This window comes from Phodopus roborovskii, unplaced genomic scaffold (assembly GCF_943737965.1).
Source record: "Phodopus roborovskii unplaced genomic scaffold, PHOROB, whole genome shotgun sequence".
In the NCBI taxonomy this organism is placed as follows: domain Eukaryota; kingdom Metazoa; phylum Chordata; class Mammalia; order Rodentia; family Cricetidae; genus Phodopus; species Phodopus roborovskii.
The window spans coordinates 70767302-70784689 of NW_026126418.1; the positions used below are offsets into that span (position 1 = coordinate 70767302).

Below are 17388 nucleotides of genomic sequence, written 5' to 3' on the forward strand. Positions count from 1 at the left end.
AGGACCTCTGGAGGAGCAGCTCTTGCTTTTAACCTCTGAGCCACCTCTCTGTAGCTCCCTACTTTGTAACAACCCTGAGTAACCATGGAAACTTTGTAATCTTGTGACTCTCAGCCTTTGGTCTAGGCCTATAAAAATCTCCCTCAGTTATTGTTAGGGACCTCTGCCTCTTACCAGTGTAGAGGTCCCTGCCAGCTTAAACAATAAAGAAACCTTGCTTTTACATCAGAGTGACAGTTCCTTGTGGAGATCTGTTTGGGGTTTCTCAAACCCTGGCATAACAATGTCACCATCAGCACTTTGCTTCATTTGGCTAATTTGGAGTGGAGGTTTTGTTGTTGTTGTTTGTTTTGCTTTTATTGTTTGGTTGGTTGTTTGATTTTCAAGACAGGATTTCCCTGTGTAGCTTTGGAGCCTGTCCTGGAACTAGCTCTTGTAGACCAGGCTGGTCTCAAAATCACAGAGACCTGCTTGCCTCTGCCTCTGGGATTAAAGGCATGTGCCACCAACACCTGACTGGAGATATTATTTCTTAAGAAAGAATTATCATGTAGTTGTTTTAAAATGAAGCGCATCTAATCCAGGAGGTGGTGACACACACCTTTCATCCCAGCACTCAGAAGGCAGAGGCAGGAGAATCTCTGAGTTTAAGATTAGGCCAACTTGAAACCAGGCCAGCCTGGTTTACATAGTGAGGATAGCCAGGGCTATCCTACACAGAGAGACCCTGTATTGAAAAAAAATACAAACAAAAAAATGAAGTGCATCTAAGTAAAGTAAAGTAAAGATGGACATGGTGGTGCATGCCTTTAATCCAGCACTCCAGAGACAGAGGTCAAGGTAGACCTGGTCTACATAGTGAATTTTAGAACATCCATGGCTATGTAGATAGATTCTTCCTCAAAATATTTAAACAAAATGAAATAAATTTTAAAATGAATTTAAAAGTAAAAATTCCTGATAACCCATAATTGATATGGTGGCACACACCCGTCAGTCATCCCAGCGCACACCTGTCATCCCAGAACTCTGGAGGTGGATGCACAAGGATCAGAAGTTCAAGGCCACTCTTAGTTACATAGCAAGTTGAAGATCAGCTTGGGCTACAGGAGACCCTGGCCAAAACAAACAAACAAATAAATAAATAAAATGAAAAGGAGGCTGGAGAGGCGGCTCAGAGGTTAAGAACACTGACTGCTCTTCCAGAGATCTCAAGTGCAATTCCCAGAACCCTCATGGAAAGCTAGAAATGAAGATTTAAAAACAAAAAATTCTCTTTAGCAGGGCATGGTGGTACATGTCTTTAATCCCAGCACCCAGGAGGCACATCTCTTAGTTCAAGTTCAACCTAGTCTACAAAGCTCCAAGACAGCTGGAGCTACATACAGAAACACTGTCTTGAAAGAAAGGAAGGAAGAAAGAAAGAAAAGAAGAAAGAAAGAAAAAAGGAAGGAAGGAAGGAAGGAAATCAGCCAGGCCAGGTGTAGTGGTGCACAGCTTTAATCCCATCACTCAGGAAGCAGAGGAAAGTGGATCTCTATGAGTTTAAGGGCAGCCTGAACTACATAGCAAGTGCCAGGCCAGCCAGGGTTATATAGCATGATTTGTCTCAAAAAAGAAAAAATAAAATAAAATAAAATAAACCAGGCACAGTGGCACAAATCTTTAATTCCAACATGGGGGGGGGAGGGTAGAGGCAGGCAGATCTCTGTGAGTTCAAGGCCAGCCTGGTCTACATACTGAGTTAGAGAGCTGCATAGTGAGACTCTGTCTCAAAAAAAAGGCATGTGTGTGTGTTTGTGTGTGTGTGTGTATAATATATATGTGTGTATGTATGTATATATATATATATATGATATACACATATACCATATATATATCACATGAAAAACAAGGACAAACTCTTGATGACCCAGAACCCTATGACTCTATAATTAGCAAGTCTTTCTTGAGGCCAGCAAGATGGTTCTGCAGGTGAGGAGCTTGTGCAAGCCTGACAATCTCAGTTCCAACTCCAGAACCCACAAGATGGAAGGAGAGAAGGGATTTCTGAAGGCTCTCTCTCTCTCTCTCTCTCTCTCTCTCTCTCTCTCTCTCTCTCTCTCATATGTACACACACACATACCTCAAATTTAAAAATGCACACAGAGGGAAGCTGTACTACGTCCAGGATGCCTAACACAGCAGCATCCCACATACTGAATTGGGGAAAGCTAGTTTCCAGTGGACTCGAGGCTGCAAAAGTGGGTAATTTTTACTATTTTTAAGATGACAGGTTAATCAGGTTCAGCCATGGAGAGCTGGGAAGCAGGAGAGCTATGAGCTCACAACTGCATTGTGAGCTCACAGCTGAGCTCATAGGCACCTTTCAAAAAGGGACTCCAGGTGGGACAGAGATGGCCTCCCCTGAACACGATGTTAGTACTTCCTTTGTAATTCTCATTCCCCAAGAGACATCTGCCAGACGAAGGAAATGGGCCTCAGCCTGGCTGAAGGAGAGAGCCCGAGCCAGGGCCACATCCTGCTGGAGCTGGGTATGGGGAGAGGATCGGAGAGAGGAACAGAATGAAGACACTCAGCTTGAGCTGGATGCCTTTGCAGTCATCAAAGCTGATCCTGGCCAGGTGTTCTGGTCTGCTCAGGTGCTGGGGCTCAGGGCCAGGTGTTCTGGTCTGCTCAGGTGCTGGGGCTCAGGGCCAGGTGTTCTGGTCTGCTCAGGTGCTGGGACTCAACTTGTCAGCTCAGAGGTGGCACATGAGGTGGGGACAGAGGGGAGGGGAGGTTGGGAAAGGAAGGAAGGGCAGGCCTATAGTAAACTGCAGGTCACATTTGCTATCCTAAAGGAACAATGGAGTGGTTTGAGGCCTCAGTTTCATCACTGGGAAAATACTAGTCTGTTCTAGTATTCTTAGAGACCATCCAACTCAGGCCCTTGATCTGCAATTGAAGGTTTTCTTATGCTTTTAAACTATTTCTGATGATAATGGGTGGCTTCCTGTGCTCAATGGGAAAGACTCTTGCTGCCAACCTTGCAAACCTAATTTCCATCACCTAGACAGAGCTGACATCCCATGTTTGGCCATCTGCTCTGACCCTGTTTTTACCTATTAAATCCAACCTCCAGGATGCTGCAAGCCAAAGGGCAGTCATTGCTGTCTGCTTTAAACAGGGGTCTGAAAAAAGTAAATGCAGGAAAGCAAGAGGAGAGGGGCGAATGGTTATATTGACCATGACAACTAGCCCATCCAAGGAACAGGGCCCCTATCAGGATCACAGTCCTTGCAGGCCAGCTCTCTGGCTCCTAGACTGGGCCATTTCTTTCTACCTACTGCGGCTACCACAGGTCAGAGCTCCAGAGGGAACAATGCTCTCTGGTATTCAGGAAGGAGAATCTGCAGCCCCTGCTTTGAGCTTTGGCCCTTCAAAATGCTACTAAGTGGCCCAGTAGCTCCCGGCATGTGCAACTGTCCTGTGACTGCTGCCGTCCTATCCTGCTTGTCCCATCACCTCATGTCCATGGCAACGAGGTGCCTCCTGGTCTTCTAACCCCCCTGTTCTGTTCTATGACAGGCACCCACAGACCGCACTGCTCCTGCGCCGCCAACTGCTGCTGATGACACTATGTTTCTTGGTGTTGTCCCTTCCCCTGATGCTGACCTCACTGGTGTGGCGTCACCTCAGGTTTGTGCTTTCCCCCTTTTGTCTGCTGCACTCCTGTCTGCTTCCCAAAGGGCTTTTCCTTGTCTGAACGCTCTAGTCTCTTCAGGTAGCTTGGTCCAGGTGCTGCTCCTGGGGCCTGCCAAGCTGGGGAGGCCAAGCTGGGGAGGCTTGGGGAGATGGGTGTTGATGAGCTTGGCCCACCCTGTCCCTGTGAGATAATAAGCAGAAGCTGAATAGTGACCTGGCTTATTTCTACCCATACAGAGCCATGACGCTGACAATAACGCTAACCTCATGGAGGAGACCAAGTAAGCGTTCCCTACTGAGGGAGTCAGGGCAGGCCACTGCCCACAAGCCACGTTCCCATCAAACCACTTGCACCCCTGACCCTGTGTCTCCTTTCTTAGGACTTTCTCATCAACTGAGAGTTTGCGACAACTTTCTCAACAACTCAATGGTCTTGTGTCTGAGGTACCACAGGACTGGGGTCCAGGAAGGTAGAAGGGAAGAGAGCATGGTAGAAGCTGAGGCCAGGATTCTCAGGATCCTGTCAGACTCAGAGAAGACAGATTTGGACCACAATGGGTGACGTGATTTTATCCTGGCGTGGAAAGTTCGAGATGACAGCTGTTGAGGGGCAGAGGCTGGGCCATGGTGGGATTAGAACCATGAGGAATGGCACAAAGATGGTGTGAGAGGAGAGGTCCATGGTAGACGGGAAAGCAGATTGTGCTAGTTGGAGGGAGAAATAAGGAGGCTGGAGGGGTTAGACATTGAGTGTGACAGAGCATCTTCATGTGAGATATTGTCTCTCCTAGTCTACATCCTACATCAACGGGGAGGGCCTCACATCTTCCAATATGAAGGCCTGGACCATGGAATACATGAGATCCTGTCTCAAAAATGTCATTGGGCTGGCTAGGAATGTAGCTCAGTGGCTGGCTAGATTGTTGTCTGCTGGCACAAAGCTATGGGTTCAATTCCCAGCACCAAAAAGAGATATCATGGGATTACAAGAGTATGTTTGAGACACTTAGGGACATCCATAGGGAGAAACACTGATGTCTGTACAGTAGAAAGACAGACAACAGTGCTGATGACAGTCTCAGATGAAAACAGTATTTACAGAAGCCAGAGACAGGGTTCCCTGGACCCAGGACACAGGAATTCCATTTAATTGAAAAGTGAGTAGGAGTAATGCCAGGCAGGCTGTTCCATTCAGACCCTTGGTATGAGACAAAAGCCTCACCCAACCGCATCCTAGCCAGCCTCTGTATTTGCATCAAGCATAAGTGCCAAGGGTACTGGAAGGAAAACATCTCTAGTTCTGTGTGAGAACTTCTTAAGTGCCATGGCAGGAACTAACCTCAAGAGGGCAGTGTCCACCCAGAGATGTGCCCAACAGCTGCGCAGCATCCCTTGTGTTGGGAGGGTGCAGGCCTGCCAGGCTACTGGCCACAATCTTCTTTCCCAGGAGTCTGAAGAGACCAGTAACAAGTACTAAGGAGCCAGCTGGCTGGAAACTAGAGGCTGACAGACAAGTCACAGACACTGCTTCATTACATCTGGTGTAAACCCTACTTAAAAACATTTCAGAGCCAGGTATGATGGCTCGCACCTGCAATCCTAACTCCAGAGACTGAGGCAGGAAGAACCAACCAGTCCTGCCTTCCTTACATAGCAAGTCCCTGTCCAAAAATAAAAATAAACGATCCTGGCTCAGTGCTACGGAAGATTGCTTCAGCCCAGAGATCAAAACCAGCCTGGATAGTATAGAGAGAACCTATCTCAAAATGTAATAGTTGGGCTGGAGTTCAGTCCAAAGCCTGTATGTAGCCCAGCATCCTTCTAAGGGGCTGGAGAGATGGCTTAGTGGTTAAGAATGCTTGCTGCCCTTTCAGAGAAGCAGGGACCCCCAGCACCCATATTCTCCAGCTACTGGTAACTCCAGCTCCAAGGAATTTGTCACCCTCTTCTGACCTCCATGGGCACTGAACTCATGTATACAAACCCATATATGTTTTAATTAAATTTTTCTTTAAATGTGAAATTTTCATGTCTCATCCTTAACCTAGAGTTCAAAATAAAATATAATATAATCTCCACCCGTCCCAGATGACCAGACGGTGTCATTTCTGTGTGCCTTTCTCACCAGAGGTACACTCCAGCAACAGTGAGAAGAGGGGCAGACCAGGCGCCCAGTATCTTTTGTGAGGAGGAGGTGAAGCCTCCAAACCTGGTCACTGGAGGCATGGCGAGGAAAGGTCCTTGTTAGGTAGAGGAGGAGGTGAAGGGTGACAGTCACACAACCAAATCAGTTACAAGCTGCAGGTTTCAGCAGACAATGGTTAAGAACTGCAATAACTGACATTTACACAACTCAGGCTCAGCTGGCGTCTCACCTGGGGCATCCCACTGGCCCCAACAATGGAGTGAGATCCTTGGAGCACACCATTCCCAGACTGAGCCAGCTGGGTACAGAGCATGAGGCACACTACAACTGACTCTAGAGCTGCCTCCCACACAGGCCGGCCTTTAAAAAGCATAGCTGGGTGTGGTGGCACACGCTTTTAATTCCAGCTCTTAGGAAGCAGAGGCAGGCAGATCTCTGAGAGCTCTAGGCCAGCCTGGTCTACCTAGCATATTCCAGGATAGTCAAGTCTACATAGCAAGACTCTTTATTTGGAATGGGGTGTCTTGAGGTAGATTGTTATGTAGCCCAGGATGGCCTTGAACTCTTATCCTCCTGACTCCATCTTCCAAATGCTGGAACCATGTCCAGATACCTTGTTCCCTTCTAAGGGAAGGGAAACATGGAGGGAGGGCTGGCTCACTTCTCTGGGCCGTTAGGTATACGCTCTTAGCTGCAAACCTCTACCGTGCTTTTAGAAAGTTGTGTATTGGGTCTAGAGAGAGCTCAGCAGTTGAGAGAGTCCAGCCTTCTGCAGGTCAGAGAGACTGGAACAAGATGGAGAGTCGGTGAGAAAGACACAGACTTCTTTTCTGAGGGATAAAAGCTGCTTTTTCTTTTCTTTTTACTGTTCTTTCTGTTGCTTGTTCTTTTCTATTCTTTTTCTGTTCTGCTCTTCTGCCCTGGTGTTTTCCTTCTTTTTTTTCTGGTGACTTCCAGCTCACTACCTCCTGATGGCCTCCTGTGTCTTCAGTTTTTGCCTTACAGCTTATATACCCCAGCAAAATCTTTCAAGCAATATAAAAACATACAATGTGGTTACATTCTTTTTGTGGGGGGGGGGGAGACAGGGTTTCTTTGGTTAGCTTTAGAGCCTGTCCTGGAACTAGCTCTGTAGACCAGGCTGGCCTCCAACTCACGGAGATCTGCCTGCTTCTGCCTCCCGAGTGCTGGAATAAAAGGCGTGTACCACCAATGCCCAGCTACATTCTATTTTTTAAGAGAATGATTACATTGAATACCAAAAAAAGTCTCCCATTTCCCTTACATGACTGAATATTTTACATATTACAGGTGAAAAAAAAATTATCCCCAAGAAGACACATACATTCATATCCAAGAAACTTGTTCTAAATTAACAGACTATAAGCAAGCAAGGTATTTTTCTCAGCCACTTCTCTTACTGGCAGGCTTCATTTTGCAGTTACAAAGAAAGGATCAATCACTTATTTATCTCAAAATATAATCTTATAAAAAAAAATCTTAAAAGACAGCCGGGCATAGGTGGCACAGGCTTTTTATCCCACCACTCGGGAGGCAGAGGCAGGTGGATCTCTGTGAGTTTGAGACCAGCCTGGTCTACAGAACTAGTTCCAGGACAGGCTCCAAAACAATACAGAGAAACCTGTCTTGAAAAACAAACAAAAACAAATCTTAAAAGAATCACAAATCTAAACTCATATATGAAACAGTCAGCTCTACTTTATTTAATTTTATTTTTATTTTATAGACCAGGTTGGTCTTGAACTCACAGAGATCTGCCTGCCTCTGCCTCCCAAGGGCTGGGATTAATGGCATGCGCCAACACCAGGCCAGTCAGTTCTACTTTAAATCCTCAGGGTGCTTACCCACTCATCAACAGGGTTTTTTGTTTGTTTGTTGTTTTGTTTTTTCAAAACATGGTTTCTCTATGTAGCTTTGAAGCTTGTCCTGGAGCTCACTCTGTAGAGCAGGCTGGCCTCCAACTCACAGAGATCTGCCTGCCTCTGCCTCCCCTGTGCTGGAATCAAAGGCGTGTACCACCACTACCCAGCTCATCAACATTTTTTTTTTATATCAGGAAGCTGAGGGTAGAAATAGTTACAAAGAATTTATCATCACCTTTTATCACCAGCCCATCCTAGCAAAAAAGGTACATCAGCCAGCAATAGCCAGGTGCCATTGTTTTTGTTCCCTGACCTCAATGAGTCCCTCTCTCAGCTATTAAAAGCTTTAAATTGTTCCTCAAGATTTTCTACCTCAAAGCCATTAACCAAAACATCTTAACCTAACCTTAAGTCATTACTTAAAACTTCATTTTAGCTGTGATGCACACCAAAACCTGTGAGCACATCTCCCAACATTAACATTAACAGAACTTGAGCTAGCCTAGCTTCTGGGACCCAATTGTTTTCCTTAATCATTAATTTAAACCACAGTTTCTCCTCAAGAGGAACTCAGAAGGCCTAGCTTCATGACACTTCCTTGGTCCTGTTTTCTACATTCTTGCAGCCTCTGCTTTATCAGGGGTGGGGGCAACACTATATCCTGACTTTACCTATATTATTTTCCCACTAAACTAACCTCTATCATAATCCCTTACTGCATTTGTATAAAACTTTTAATCATTATAATTCTATTGCAACTAATGCTATTATTATATAAAATCATTACTTCAATTAAATGATACAGCTTAAGAAGAATTCACCTTCATAATCACAAGTTAAAATGCCCAGTAGAACAGGATATTTCCATGAGATAACACACTACATTAAAAGCAGTGGGGATCCCCCCCATACCCATTCACACATCAGATACTGGAAAAAAAACGGCAGTGGCAAGTACGTAAATGCACAATAATAGCAGGAGACATTCTGGAGCCAAAGCCCTTGGGCCCTGCCTACCCAAGATTCACCCATCAGTGCCTTGCATTCTGGTAAGCTGATCTCCGGAAGTCAATTGCCATCTGCTGCTCTTCTGACATGGCAACTGACAATATACTATAGCTGCTCTTACAGGACACACTCTGGTGCCTCACAGTTGCTGATAACTCCAGCTCTAGGGTGTAAACCTTTAGTGTTCCCAAGCAGGCAAGTCTACACCACACACACACACACACACACACACACACACACAAACCAACTTGTTTGAAGATTTATTTGGGCTGTGTGTGTGTGTGATGTAAATGCATTCCATGTGTATGTAGGTACATGTGGAGGCCAGAGGTTGGTATCACAGGTGCATGCTGCCACATTGACTTATGTGGATGCTAGGGATCTGAACTCAGGTCCTCAAGCTTGTATAGCAAGCTCTTTACCTACTGAGCCATGTCCCCGGTTTCAGGGCTCTGCGTGTTTCAGCACTTTATTGCTAAGGTACATCCCCAGGTTTTTTAATTTTCACTTTGATATAGCATCTTGCTAAGCTGCCAAAACTGGTCTTGAACTCACCCTATAGCTCAGGCTGGCCTTGAATGTGTGATCCTCCTGCCTTAGCAGTCCAGCTTCTGTAAGTATTCATTTGTAGTACTGGGTATTGAATCCAAGGCCTATGTGTGCCTTTTGAGACTGGGCGGGTCTTGAACTCACTATCATCCAAACTAGTCTTGTATTTATGATCCTCTTGTCTCAGCCTTCCAAGCAGCTGGGATTACAGGCCTGTGCCACCAGGCCCGGTTTCCCTAGGTGTTGATGCCATCCTTCACCTCTGCTGCATATTCCTTGCTGTCTTTATGAAAAGTCTAGTCACCAGTAATAACATCCGACAAATCCTCCCTTAACCCGCCCACCTCCAAACCCGAAGCCGGTTGATCCTCGGGGCCAGCACTGCCTCAAATCACTACCACTCAGAAGAGATCTGATCTCGCTGCTCCCACACCACCTCATAGGCCCTGGGGTTTCTTGGCTGTCTTCCTCACCCTGGAGTTGACTTGCTCCACCACCTGACACCTGCCCAGCTGGTTTGCCAGGGAAGAGAGGACCTGTTTTGTCATCTTTGGGGCTCTTTTGACTTCTGATTTACCAGGACTAAAAAAGTTCATGGAGGGGGTCAGAAGCTGGACCAGGTAGGAAACCCACTCTGCAGACTCCAAGGCGTCTGGGAGGTTCTGGGTCAGTACCAGACTGACTAGTCACACCCTGGCCGCCCACTTGAGATACTTGTCTCTGACCAGGATGGTCAGAGTGGGGTCAGTCAGGGGTGAGCAGAGGCTGCAAAGTGAAATGAGGTGCTAGCACGGTAGATATGGATTTGTTTGCTTTTCTGTTTTTTGAAGTAGCCCAGACTGGACTCAAACCTTCATTCTCAGACTCCTGGGTGCTGGAACTACAGGTATGGGCCACCATTCCTGAAGTGATGGTTAATCTTGTTAACTTGGCTAGATTTAGGATTGTCATGGAAATAGGCCTGTGGCTGAGGGGATATTTCCAGAAAGGTTTTTTGTTTGGTTGGTTGGTTTTATTTTAAGTTTATATAGGCCAGGCATTGGTGGTGCACACCTTTAATCCCAGCACTAGGGAGGCAGAAGCAGGAGGATCTCTGTGAGTTCGAGGCCAGCCTGGTCTACAGAGTGACTTCCAGGACAGACTCCAAAGCAACACAGAGAAATCCTGTCTCGAAAACCAAAAAACCAAAAGTTTAGGTAGCTTATTTATATGAGTGCTCTATATGAGTGCATGTGTACCCGAATGACAGAAGACACCATCAGATCCCATTATAGATGGTTATGAGCCACCATGTGGTTGCTAGGAATTGAACTCAGGACCTCTGGAAGAGCCACCAGTGCTTTTACCCACTGAGTCTCTCCAGCCCCTTCCAGGAAGGTTTAAGGAATGAGAGACCTGCCATGAATGTGAGCAGAACCATCTCATCTGCTTTGGTGGGGGTAGGGAGATGGGGGGGTGGGGGGGGGGTAGGAAGGGTGGTGTTCAAGACAGGAGAAAGATAAAAACAGCGTCCATCCCTCTTTTGCTCACTTCGGATGCAGTGTGGCCAGCTACTTCACAGTTCTACTCCATGCCCCCCATGCTATGAAGGCCTGTTCCCTCAAATTGTGAACAAAAATAAACTTTTACTTAAGTTGTTTGCTTGAGAAAAGGCCTCCCTGTGTGTGGCCTCAAAGTCACAAAGCCCAGCCTACCTCTGCTCTGGAGCTCCAGGGTGGAAGGTACGCACCATTGTGCTGCCTCCTAAGTGGCTTTTCTTGGCATTTTGTCACAATGAGAACACAGCTTTTAGCTTGTTCACCTGTGTGGCTCAAGACGATACTCAGTGTGAAGGAGAGACACAGAGACACCACTGATGGCTTCATCTCACCATCTATAAAAGGTGGCTACTTCATTCAGGCTGCCTTGATGACTGCATAGACTCTGGTAAATGTCAGCTCAGGGTTAAGATGGTGACACTGTGTGTTCTAAGCACATTTCAGGCCCTGGGGTGATGACTGTGGAATCTTAATGAGCCCACAGCCCACAGCTAGGGAGAAGTAAGACAGGAGTGGGCTGAGACAAGAAGCTACAGGTATCCAGTGGCTGTTCAGATTTATTTATTCAATCATTTGTTCCTTCATTCACCAAGCTTTTTAAAATTTATTTTAAGTGTGTGTGTGTGTTGTGTGCATGACATGTACACATGGGTCCTGGTGCCCTCAGAGATCAGAGGCATCAGTTCCCCCTAGAGTTTGAGGATAGTTGTAAGCTGTCTTATGTAAGTTCAGGGAACCAAACTTGGGTCTCCCACAAGAGCATAAGTGCTCCTAAGCCCTTAGCCATCTCTCCAGCCCCTCACCAAGTTCTGGTCCACAGAAGAGCGGCTTCAGGGGAAATGGATCTGGGCTTGCACAGGTTAAGGTCCAGGTGATGGGAAGGGACATTAAGCCAGGCTGGTGCACATCTGCAATCTCAGCACTTGGGAGGCTGAGGCAGCAGGATCAGGAGTTCAAGGCCAACCCTGTCTCAAAAAAACAACAAAGTCAACCAAAGTAAAAGAACAACACACATTAAAGCAGTCTGTAGCTGGGTCTGAAATTCAAGTTGGGAAGGTAATCACACTAGACATAGAAAGGTCCCATACCCAGGGCCACACCACACATATGATTAGCAAAGTTGGAAGGGGATGAGTTTGTTAATGTATTTGCTGGTGGGTTTTTTCTTTTCTTTTTTTGATCTTTCGAGACTAGTTTTCTCTGTGGCTTTGGAGGCTGTCTTGGAACTAGCTCTTGTAGACCAGGCTATCCTCAAACTCACAGAGATCCACCTCTGCCTCTGCCTCTCAAGTGCTGGGACTAAAGGTGTGTGCCACCACTGCCTGGCTTTATTTTGTTTTTGGTTTTTTTTTTTTTTTTAAGATTTACTTATTATGCATACGGTATTATGCTTGCAAGCCAGAATAGGGCACAAGATCTCATTACAGATGGTTGTGAGCCACCATGTGGTTGCAGGGAATTGAACTCAGGACCTTTGGAAGAACAGCCAGTGCTCTTAACCTCTGAGCCATCTCTCTGGCCCCTTTATTTTGTTTTTCAAGACAGGGTTTCTCTTACTTTGGGGCCTGTCCTGGAAGTCACTCTGTAGACCAGGCTGGCCTCAAAGTCACAGAGATCCACCTGTCTCTGCCTCCTGAGTACTTTTTTTTAAGGATTTATTATTTATTATGTACAGTATTCTGCCTGCAAGAATGCCTTACACACCAGAAGAGGGCACCAGATCTCATTACAGATGGTTGTGAGTACCATATAGTTGCTGGGAATTGAACTCAGGTCCTCTGGAAAGCAGCCAAGGCTCTTAAGCTCTGAGCAATCTCTCCAGGCTTGTTTTAATATTTTTTTTAAGATCTAAAGAATGTGTGTATCTGTATGGGGGTGTGTTTACATATGTACAGATGCCCTCAGAGGCCAGAAGAAGGCACCAGATCCCCTGGAGCAGAAGTTACAAATAGTTGTGAACCACTCAAGGTAAGAAACCCAACTTAAATGGGATAGTGGTGCACGTCTGTGATTCCAGCACTATGGGGGCAGAGGCGTGCCGTTTCTCTGCGTTTGAGGCCAGTATAGTCTGTATGGAAAGTTCAGCCACAGTTGCATAGTGAGGCCTTATCTAAAATAAAGTCTAAGGCCAGGCAGTGGAGGCACACTCCTTTGATCCCAGTATTCAGGACGTAGATTTCTGAATATGAAGCCATCCTGGTGTACAAAATGAACTCTGGAACAAATGGGACATAGAGAGACCCTGTCTCAAAAAAAAAAAAAAAAAAAAAAAAAAAAAAAAAGCTAGGGACCGGGGAAGTGGTCCAGCAATTAAAGAGCTTGTTACCAAAGCATCCAATGTGAGGTCCAGAGTTTGGATCCTCAGAACAGCATGGATGTGGTAACCTGCCCATAATTCCAACCCTCATAAAGCACTCTCTGAAGGCAGCTGTCTAGACAGACCAGCTGTGTTGGTGAGCTCTGTGTGCCCTGCCTTCAGGATCACAATGTGGGTGGATGACACTGTGTGTAGATTCCCTGGCTTCCTTAGCAAACTGGCTGAGGCTCCACACCCAGGGAGACTTGTTCATCATTGTGGCCAGGATCCAGGGGCCTCTGAGCTGAAGCTATGCTCTCCTTTGGGACCCATATGTAGGAGATACACAGGCTAAACAAAGGTTAATCACATGGTCTGCTTTGGAGGATGGAGTGAACAACTCACATGATACACAAAAGGCAATTAGCACCCACTCAAAGCCCTCAGTTAATGACAGCTAGTGTTAATAACAGTGTCCTCACCTGAGGGCTCTCCAAGTCACCCCAGCCTGCTGATAACAAGATCAGCAAGACCCAATGTGTCAGACCCTTGTCCAACCCTCAGGAAGAGCAGCCATGGTCAGGCTAGCTCTGAAGCTGGGCTCCTACTCAACCAAATGTACAGAAGCCACAGCAGGTCATCAGGGCTTCTGAATCAATCCAAAAGCTGGGGATCCAGGCCACCCTCTATGAGAACAGCTAACACTGGCCCATCAGGTTTGAAGTCTTCAGTGATCCTCACTTGCCAGCCATGGAACCACTCAGCAATAGCTCAGCCTTTCCCTGGTGAATCACCTGTATCTCTTGGCTCTGTTCCTCACTGTCTTCAGGCCTTTTCCTCAAAGAATCGGTTTTTATGACTATTGAACATGGCTACCTTCTCTCCCCACACTGGGTTTTTGTGGGTTTGTGGGCTTACATATTCCCAGAGCCCACAAGGGTAAGTACTGACTAGACATTTGTCCAGTGCTGTTGCATGAACTGGCTGGAGCCCAAGCATTTGAGAAAGTCACTCATGCTAAGGCAACAGTTGCCCAACAGGAAGTTGCCCAAGGAAGGAAGAGGTCAGCTTCTCAAAATGACCCAATTCTCTAATCACCCTGAAGGACTCTGCATAAATGAATGCCTAGGTCTGATGGGAAATAGCCACGAATTGTTACTGAATCCAAGAAGCAAGTTGCAATGCACACATAAAGTATATATTCCATTTTGGTAAAAAAAAAAAAAAAAAACAAAACAAAACTGGCGACAGGGGCTGAGCATGATGGTGCATGACTTGAATTTCCAGAGGCAAAGACAAGCAGGTCTCTGTGAGTTCAAGGTCAATCTGATCTACATAGCAACTTCCTGGATAGCCAGGGAAACAGAGAAACCCTGTCTGAAACAAAACAAAACAAATTGCTATGGGACTCACAGGTAGCTCAAGGTAGAGTATGTGCTTAGCATGCAACATATGCACACCATACATACATTTTGTGTGTGTACCTGTTTGCCACAGTGAGTAAGTGAAGACCAGAGAACAACTTGCCACGTCGTTTTCTCTCTCTGCCACATGGTTCTTGGGATTATAGTCACACTTTGCTTACAGAGCCATCCCACCAGCCTGCCATGATTTTTTTTTTTTATTTCAGACAGATTTCTCACTGAGACCTGAGATGCTCCAAGTACACAGGCAGCTGCAAATGACTTGAACTCCTGATCCCTGTCTCTACCTCCCAAATGCTGGGATTGGAAATGTGTGCTACCAGACCTGGCTTTCAAGTTTGAGACTGACTCTCACTAAGTTACCTAAGTGAGTCTTGAATCTGTCATCCTCTAGCCTCTGTATCCACCGAAGCCTAGGTGAGAGGCTGCACCACTGCACCCAGCTAGTAGATTATATTATCTGGATAAGAAAAGGTAAGCTATTCCATGAATGCTGTGGAGTGGGACAGACAGATGCTGGACCCCAGGTCACCAGCAACTGGGCCCACTGACACTTTGTGCCCTGTCTCCATCCCAGGTTGGCTCCTTAACCATCCCATTATTATTCATATTTTATTTTATTTATTTTATTTTTTCAAGACAGGGTTTCTCTATGTAGCCCTGGATGTCCTGGAACTCTCTTTGTAGACCAGGCTGGCCTTGAACTCACAGAGATCTGTTTCCTTTACCTGCTAAGTCCTGGGATTAAAGGTGAGTGCCACTACAACCCACACAAGATTTCTTAAATTTTTATTTTGATCTGGGGTGTGGTGGCACACACCTTTAGTCCCAGCACTCGAGAGGCAGAAGCAGGTGGATCTCTGTGAGTTCAAGACCAGCCTGGTCTACAAGAGTGAATTCTAGGACAGCCTCCTAAGCCACAGAGAAACCCTGTCTCAAAAAAACAAAAAGAATTTATTTTTGATAAATTCTTGGTCTGGAACTCTTGAACTCAGAGTTCATCCTTTCTCTGCCTCCTGGGTGTTAGGATTAAAACTATGTGTCATCATGATGAACTTTATAATTTCTTGAAAGATTAATTTTATGTGTATGATTGTTTTGCCTAAATGTATGTATGCACACCATTAAGTGCCTGGTGTCCAAGGAAGATAGAACAGGGCATTGGATCATCAGAAACTGGAGTTTCAGATGTTTGTGAGCCATCTTATGTGTGCTGGGAATCTAACCCAAGACTTCAGCAAGCATGGCACATGCTCTTAACCACTGAGCCATCTCTCCAAAGCCTCATTGAAAAAAACAGGAACAAAAACTTACATATGTGGGTGTGGGGCTTTACGCCACATGTGTGTGCACCTAAGGAGGCCAGAAGAAGCTATCTAATCCCCTGGAGCTGGAATTACAGGCAGTGTGAGCCATCCAACATGGTGGCTGGGAGCCAACCTCTGGTCCTCTTGGGGAGCAGCAAGTGTTCTTAATGGTTGAGCCATCTCTCCACCACCACCACTTCCCCCCCCCCCCGCCCACCCAGTTTGAGTTCTACTTGTCTTAAACTACTCGGTTTATGGAACCTTCTTCCATGCACCATGAGGCAGTCCCAAGTGGCCCTGTAGGGCTATATTTATCCATCCTTTATGGGACAGGATCTCATGTAACCCATGCTGGCCTCCAACTCTGCACACCTGAGGATGACTTTTAGTCTCTTGATCTCTGACTCCATCTCCTGAGTGCTGAGGAGATAGATATGAACTACCACACCCAATACCCTCTGTTGCAATTTTTTTAAAAGCTTCGAGAGAGAAAGATGGCATGAGACAGAGTTCAAGTGGAAGGTTTTTTTATTAGGGGAAAGGGGAGGGAGCAGACTGGCCTCCAGCGACAAGAGCAGCGAGAGAGAGGAAAGAGAGGCAGAGAAAGGAGAGAGAGGAGAGAGAGAGAGGAAGTAAAAGAAGGATTGGAGGTGGGCAGTGTTCTTCTTAGTGGCTGAAGCTGAGGACATATCCTGTCAGAACTCTAAAGGCAGGCCAGTACAGATGCCTGATACTGACAGTAAACATCCTGAAATTATTAGAATCAGACTAAATTTGCTGAAATGTAGGTTTCTAGGAGAAATCTCAGGTGTGTGTGTGTTGCGCACACATGTTTGTGTGTTTGTATGTGTATGGCACATGTATGTAGGTTCTATGGAGGCCATTAAATCCCCTGGAGCTGGAGTTACAGATGGTTGCCAGCAACCCAACATGGGCGCTGAGAACTGAACTCAGGTCTTCTGGAAGAGCGGACAGCACTTCTAAATGCTGAGCTATCTCTCTAGGTCTCTAGGCCTTCAACAGACTTTTTTTTTTTTTTGAAAAGGGCACTGACTGGCCTTGAACTGATCCTTCTGATTAAGTCTTTTTTTTTTTTTTAAATAGGATTTATTTATTTATTATGTTTACAACATTCTGCCTCCATGAATTCCTGCATGCCAGAAGAGGGCACCAAATTTCATTATAGATGGCTGCGAGCCACCATGTGGTTGCTGGGAATTGAACTCAAGACCTTTGAAAGAGCAGTCAGTGCTCTTAACCTTTGAGCTATCTCTCCAGCCCCCTGATTAAGTCTTTATTGAAGCACCAGGATTATAGGTGCTTGTTATTGCACCCAGCTACTAACCTCCTTATGTCACTTTCAGATAATACTGATATTATCCCATGGGTTCTCATGCCTAGGTATGGGGTTTCCTGTGATGTGGAAATGCATCTGTGGCTGACTGTATCTGCAGAGTACTGCTGATCAAAATCCACTGCCTAATCCACTTCCATAACTGTGTCTTGCTATCTTTGTTCTCTCCTTGAGCCTCACCCAGGAGATACTGCAC

General features: G+C 46.0%; 1 long non-coding RNA gene across 1 annotated transcript; it reads left to right on the forward strand.

Moving 5' to 3' along the window:
- Positions 1–3575: 3575 nt before the first annotated feature.
- LOC127222139 (uncharacterized) lies at positions 3576–4533 on the forward strand. The gene is made up of 4 exons (XR_007834527.1): positions 3576–3681; positions 3925–3968; positions 4068–4131; positions 4479–4533. It is a non-coding gene; the product is annotated as an uncharacterized LOC127222139 (long non-coding RNA).
- Positions 4534–17388: the final 12855 nt, after the last annotated feature.